Source organism: Sinocyclocheilus anshuiensis, unplaced genomic scaffold (genome assembly GCF_001515605.1).
Source record: "Sinocyclocheilus anshuiensis isolate Anshui unplaced genomic scaffold, SAMN03320099.WGS_v1.1 scaffold333, whole genome shotgun sequence".
Classification (NCBI taxonomy): Eukaryota; Metazoa; Chordata; class Actinopteri; order Cypriniformes; family Cyprinidae; genus Sinocyclocheilus; species Sinocyclocheilus anshuiensis.
Window position 1 is genome coordinate 322053 of NW_015539871.1, and position 6274 is coordinate 328326.

A 6274-nucleotide genomic window follows, 5' to 3' on the forward strand; every position below is an offset into this window, starting at 1 on the left:
AAATCCTTATTTGTCCGGGAGAGCAGAAGGAGTTCGTCCATTCTGTTGGGTAGAGAGCGGAGGTTCGCCAGATGGATGCTAGGCAACGGCGTTCGAAATCCGTGCTGCCTGAGCTTCACGAGGGCGCCGGCTCGCTTCCCCCGTCTGCGCGTCCTGAAGCGCTTGATCAGCGCTGCAGCTCCCCCGACTACATTGTCCAGCAAAACATCAGAATAATCGAAAACCGGTGAAATATCAGGTGGTGTGTACTTCCGAATGTCCAGCAATTCGTCTCTGGTGAAACTGATTGCAGGGATATAACTAAAGACAGGACAAACTAACAAAAACAACTGCAGAGCACGCCACAGAGGCCGCCATCTTGACAACACTTTCACATGCTCACGGTTTTCTGATGTCGATGACTTTTAGCTATACAAATAACATAATAAAAATAATTATTTTTATATATTTTATGTTACAATTATTTATTCATTTTATGATTTCATTAAGTCAAAAACCCAGTTCCTTCTATGCATCTCATATATAAAAATATACACATAAGTATAATTAATTAAAATGCATGTTGATTTTACATGAATAAATGTAAAGGAAACAAATTATGAATGCAATTTATATTAGTCTACAATGCATTTAATATATCTTAAATCATCCATCCAAGATGCAAACATTAACTAACAATGAGCAATACTTTTGTTACAGTATTTATTAATCTTTGTTACCATTAGTTAAGAATAATACAAATCTTCATTGGTAGTTCATGTTAGCTTAGATCCATTAAATACTATTAACAGATACAACTTGTGATTTTAATAATGTATTAGTAAATATTGAAATTAAAATGAAATCCTTGTAAGTTCATGATAAATAATGTTAACAAACAGATGTAAAGTGTTACGAATCTGAAGCTTAAGTTTACACATCCTCTAAAACTTTTTTAAATTGGTTTAGATGTCCATGTTTCACTTCTAACTAGGCCACTTTTTTCTGGTCTACATAAAAAGCACCCTTAGACTCTTATGTTTCTGCTTGAGAGATTGATGCGTCACATTTGCATCGGTTCAGCACAACTTAATGACGTCTAGAAATCACAAAACAAGGCCTCCTTACAGTAATGGACTGAAAGAAGTCTTTCTAGGCCATATGCTAATATACCCTCTATGAGAATTAATCTTAAAGGAAAATGAAAAGATGTACAGAGCACTTTAGTACTTGTACGCTATGTCACATTACACTTATTGTATGGAAAAGAGCAGCTCATACATTTTGTCTAACATCATATTTTGTGTTTCACTCGAGTAACAACATGAGAGTGAGTAAATGATGTCCAACTTTTTGGCTGACCTATTCTTTTAATCTAAAACTGCAAAAAGGTCCTTGAGTCTGGAGTGCTTTTATAACATAAAACATGCTGAAAGTAATGAGCTTTGGTGTAAAAAACATCCTCATGCTCACCAGAGGAGTGCTGTGTTCGGTTTGGTCAGCTTTTAGAAATATCCACCTACACCAGTCGTATTAGTACTTTACTTTAGCCCTTATTTCAAGTATCTAAAACCACCATTTTGTAACAGCACAAAAATGTGCAATACATTATAAGGGTGGGGAGTCCTGATGTTGAAATCTAGTATAGTATTGCCATCTTGTGAGCCATCGTAAGTACTACAACCACTGGCAAGAGTGAAAACCAACCATGTAAGCTTTTGATCAAATATTCTGACAAATTAACTGTAAAAAACGTGAAAGCGCCCTCAGTTTGAGAAAGCGTAAGATGTACCTGAAGCCCCAGCCGTCTATAGCGCTGGCAAACACATTTCAGCGGTCAGGACTGAAGTAGAGGTCAGAATCATCAGTTTCTTTTAAACCTGCGCTCCAGTCGTACACCTGATCTGCACTGCCGTTCTCTGTACAGCTGCTCTGAGCTTCTGCGTCCTTCTCCGCTTGCTCCTCCAGGACTTCAGAGGTGAATAACGAGCCAGTAACTGCATTCATCTATAGAACAAGTGGACACAAACATTTACATTTTTGTCCAGAAACATGGTACAAAGACACATCAACTGGTTATATCACAAAAATTATTACATTTCCTTGATCTTTGGACTATGAAAAAAAGAGTAACTTTCCTAAGTTTTTTTTTTTTTAATGTTTTTGAAAGAAGTCCCTTATCTCCACAAAGGCTGCATTTATTTGGTCAAAAATACAGTAAAAATATTGTAAAATAATATTGTGAAAAGTTATTACCATTTCTAATATGCTTATTTCCTGCTCAAGGAATAGAACATTCTACTTATTATAAATGTGTTGAACACAATATTTTTGTGGAAACCAGATACAGTGATTTTTTTCAGGATAAATAGTAAGTTCAAAATAACAGCATTTATTTAACATAATATATTATAATATGTAATATATATTTTTTGTAAAATGTATACATCTTTTTACTGTCACTTTTGATCAATTTAATGTGTCTTTGCTAAATACAAAAATCTATTTAACAAAAAAACAACAAAAAAGTTGACCTACAAAAAACAACAACAACATGACATGACTCCTCTTTCACACAAAAATGTATTTCAAAATCCCTATTTGTAATAGTTAATAGTTCATTTGTAATAGCTTCAGCCGAGTTTTGGAGCTCTGACTCACCTGCTCTAGTATTTTCTGCAGGTGAGTGTACGCCTCCTGTGACGTGAGTTTCAGCTCCACGATCAGCCGGTCGATTTTGTTGATGACAAGAACAGGACGGATATTCTCCAGCCAAGCCTGTCGTAGAACAACTAGTGTCAAAAGTAGAAAAAAAAGAGATGTTGTAGAGGTTTAAGAACAGAACCATCATCGACCGCACAAGCATAGCTGACAACAAGTATATTATATTCTTGTTTATTGCAAGAAATAAAGCAAAAATCTAGATATCTAATATATATCTATAGCATTGTGATTAAAGATGCCTTTCATGAACATCTGTAGCCTGGTGAACATTGAGTCAAAAAACAAATCAATTCACAGAAATGCAAACGAAGGACATGAATCAAACATACAAATTCTAATGTTGTGAATTTGAATGAGATGCCATTTGATTACCTCTATTTTTACATTAAATTAAAACCAAAAACAGTCTTTAGGAAATTACCAAATAAAATGATGACCAAATAAAAAGTGTGTAATAGTCATTGCAATTCTTAAAGTGTGTCATTTCTATGCACTCGGGGAAGCCGTGGCCTAATAGTTAGAGAGTCGGACTCGTAACCCAAAGGTTGCCTTGCTCAAGGGCACCTCAGTCGTGGTATTGAAGGTGGAAGAGAGCACAAGGTGGGAGAGAGCGCTGTACATTCACTCCCCCCACCCACAATCCCTGCCGATGAGGTACTCATTTCCTCCTGCAATGACAACGATACAGTTCTTACCCGTGAGTTACAGCAGTACATAGTGCTGAATCAGTAAAGCTACAGACCGCAATGGCCATCACCTGTCGTATAATGTAATGAAATAGCACTGGACTTCATAGTGATTCCTCTGATCTGCTCCTCCTCCCTGCTGTCCAGATATCTCAGCTACAGGAGGGTCAAAGACTTTAATGTCCGCATCAAAATACATTTACAAAAGTGATTTTATGTCCATAGAAAGCACATTAAATGTAAGTAAAGTGTCTACTTTTAAGGTTTCAAATGTGACCCATTTTGACTTTCTATACCATGAAGATGAAGCACAGAAGATGAAGATCACGTCATTATTAGTGCAAATACATATATAGCCATCCAAAAAAAAAGCATTTTGGGCACTTAAGTTGCTTAAAAATGTATAAGTGTCACTGCATTATACAGTAAAACAAAATATCAAAACAAGTGACATCTGCAAACAAATGCTGCTCAAGCTATTGTAGTACAATAACAACTGATCTTTTTTCCCTAGAATTTATTTAGAATGTACTCTATTATAATAAATAAATACATTTAGAACGTTTTTTTTTTTTTGATATCCTGAAATAAAAGAAAAATGTAGGCTATACATTCTAGAGGGAATTACTGCTTCACCACTTTAGTCAACTATTTTGAAAGTATCTTGTCATAAATACAAAATATGAAGACATATAAAGAGGATTGTCATACAGAATTATGGCAAAGGATGAAAAGTGGTGGTTTGGACATAAAATCAAACCTGAATTGTTAGAAATATTATAAAAGAGCTGAGGGCAGCATCAGATGACTAATATTTGAACAGTATGTCAACTGCTTTGTCATTTCAAACCTTATTTTTGTTAAATGTTGTGTGTGTACTTACGCTACGCCACTTGGTTTGACATTTTGTTATATAATGCAATTTTTGTGTGGCCAAATTCTTTCTTAAACACGAAATATGGCATTAAAGTCGACCAGGTTTTAAATGGCGTTATTTCAAAACAAACCCGCGTGTGTTTTGTTGAGAAATGGAAGATTTCGGCACTTTATTTCTCACATTTACTCATTCAGACACTCATTTGACACAAGTTTTCAAAACAACGTCCATTCATCTAACGTAAGATTGACAGACTGCTAAACAAACTGAACATTCACCGCTAACATACATAATATCGTAATATTTAAACGCGCATCCTCATCAAAAATAAAACGGATATTCACCGCTTCATCCGCATGAGAAATGACAACAGATACGCACATGCAGTGTTGCCAGATTGGATGGACGATTTCCAGCCCAAAAGCTCACAAAATTATCTTCTCCAAACTTGTGTGACCCATTTTGACTTTCTATACCATGAAGATGAAGCACAGAAGATGAAGATCACGTCATTATTAGTGCAAATACATATATAGCCATCCAAAAAAAAAGCATTTTGGGCACTTAAGTTGCTTAAAAATGTATAAGCGTCACTGCATTATACAGTAAAACAAAATATCAAAACAAGTGACATCTGCAAACAAATGCTGCTCAAGCTATTGTAGTACAATAACAACTGATCTTTTTTCCCTAGAATTTATTTAGAATGTACTCTATTATAATAAATAAATACATTTAGAACGTTTTTTTTTTTTTGATATCCTGAAATAAAAGAAAAATGTAGGCTATACATTCTAGAGGGAATTACTGCTTCACCACTTTAGTCAACTATTTTGAAAGTATCTTGTCATAAATACAAAATATGAAGACATATAAAGAGGATTGTCATACAGAATTATGGCAAAGGATGAAAAGTGGTGGTTTGGACATAAAATCAAACCTGAATGGTTAGAAATGTTATAAAAGAGCTGAAGGCAGCATCAGATGACTAATATTTGAACAGTCAACTGCTTTATCATTTCAAACCTTATTTTTGTTAAATGTTGTGTATGTACTTACGCTACGCCACTTGGTTTGACATTTTGTTATATAATGCAATTTTTGTGTGGCCAAATTCTTTCTTAAACACGAAATATGGCATTAAAGTCGACCAGGTTTTAAATGGCGTTATTTCAAAACAAACCCGCGTGTGTTTTGTTGAGAAATGGAAGATTTCGGCACTTTATTTCTCACATTTACTCATTCAGACACTCATTTGACACAAGTTTTCAAAACAACGTCCATTCATCTAACGTAAGATTGACAGACTGCTAAACAAACTGAACATTCACCGCTAACATACATAATATCGTAATATTTAAACGCGCATCCTCATCAAAAATAAAACGGATATTCACCGCTTCATCCGCATGAGAAATGACAACAGATACGCACATGCAGTGTTGCCAGATTGGATGGACGATTTCCAGCCCAAAAGCTCACAAAATCCCGCCCAAAACTGTCAAAATAATGTTATAGAATATGTAAATCAAGGTTGATAAGGGCCATGTTAACTCCTTAAAACAAAATATTGACGACAAAATAATATAAACTATACATAAGATACATTTCGCAGGTAAACGGATCAAATCGGGGCGAATAGCCTACATTAAAGAGAATTAGGCTACCGAACATGAATAAAATATGCAAGCAGACACTGTCAAAACGGCAATCATGAAATTAACCGATACCCTCGAAACAACACATGCATGGTTTTCAATGTCAGCAGTCAGAATAATCCAGTTTAAATGCAAAAAGTGCTCAATATAAGTGATAGGAAAAAGCAATGTAATTAGCAGGTATTTCACACTCGTTCATGCGCACACCATGACAGTCAACTCAAAACTGTGTCATTCATTGATACTTAATTATAATCCGACAATTAAAAAAATAACAACAACAATAATGCGCTTACCTTCGTGTCGCTCTATAATTTTACACAGAACTAGAGGAAGCCTCTTGTTAAGTT

At 35.0% G+C, this 6274-nt stretch overlaps 1 pseudogene; it reads right to left on the minus strand.

The window, feature by feature from the left end:
- Positions 1 to 6274, minus strand: part of LOC107685220 (elongation factor-like GTPase 1) — a 134481-nt pseudogene that overhangs the window by 125344 nt on the left and 2863 nt on the right.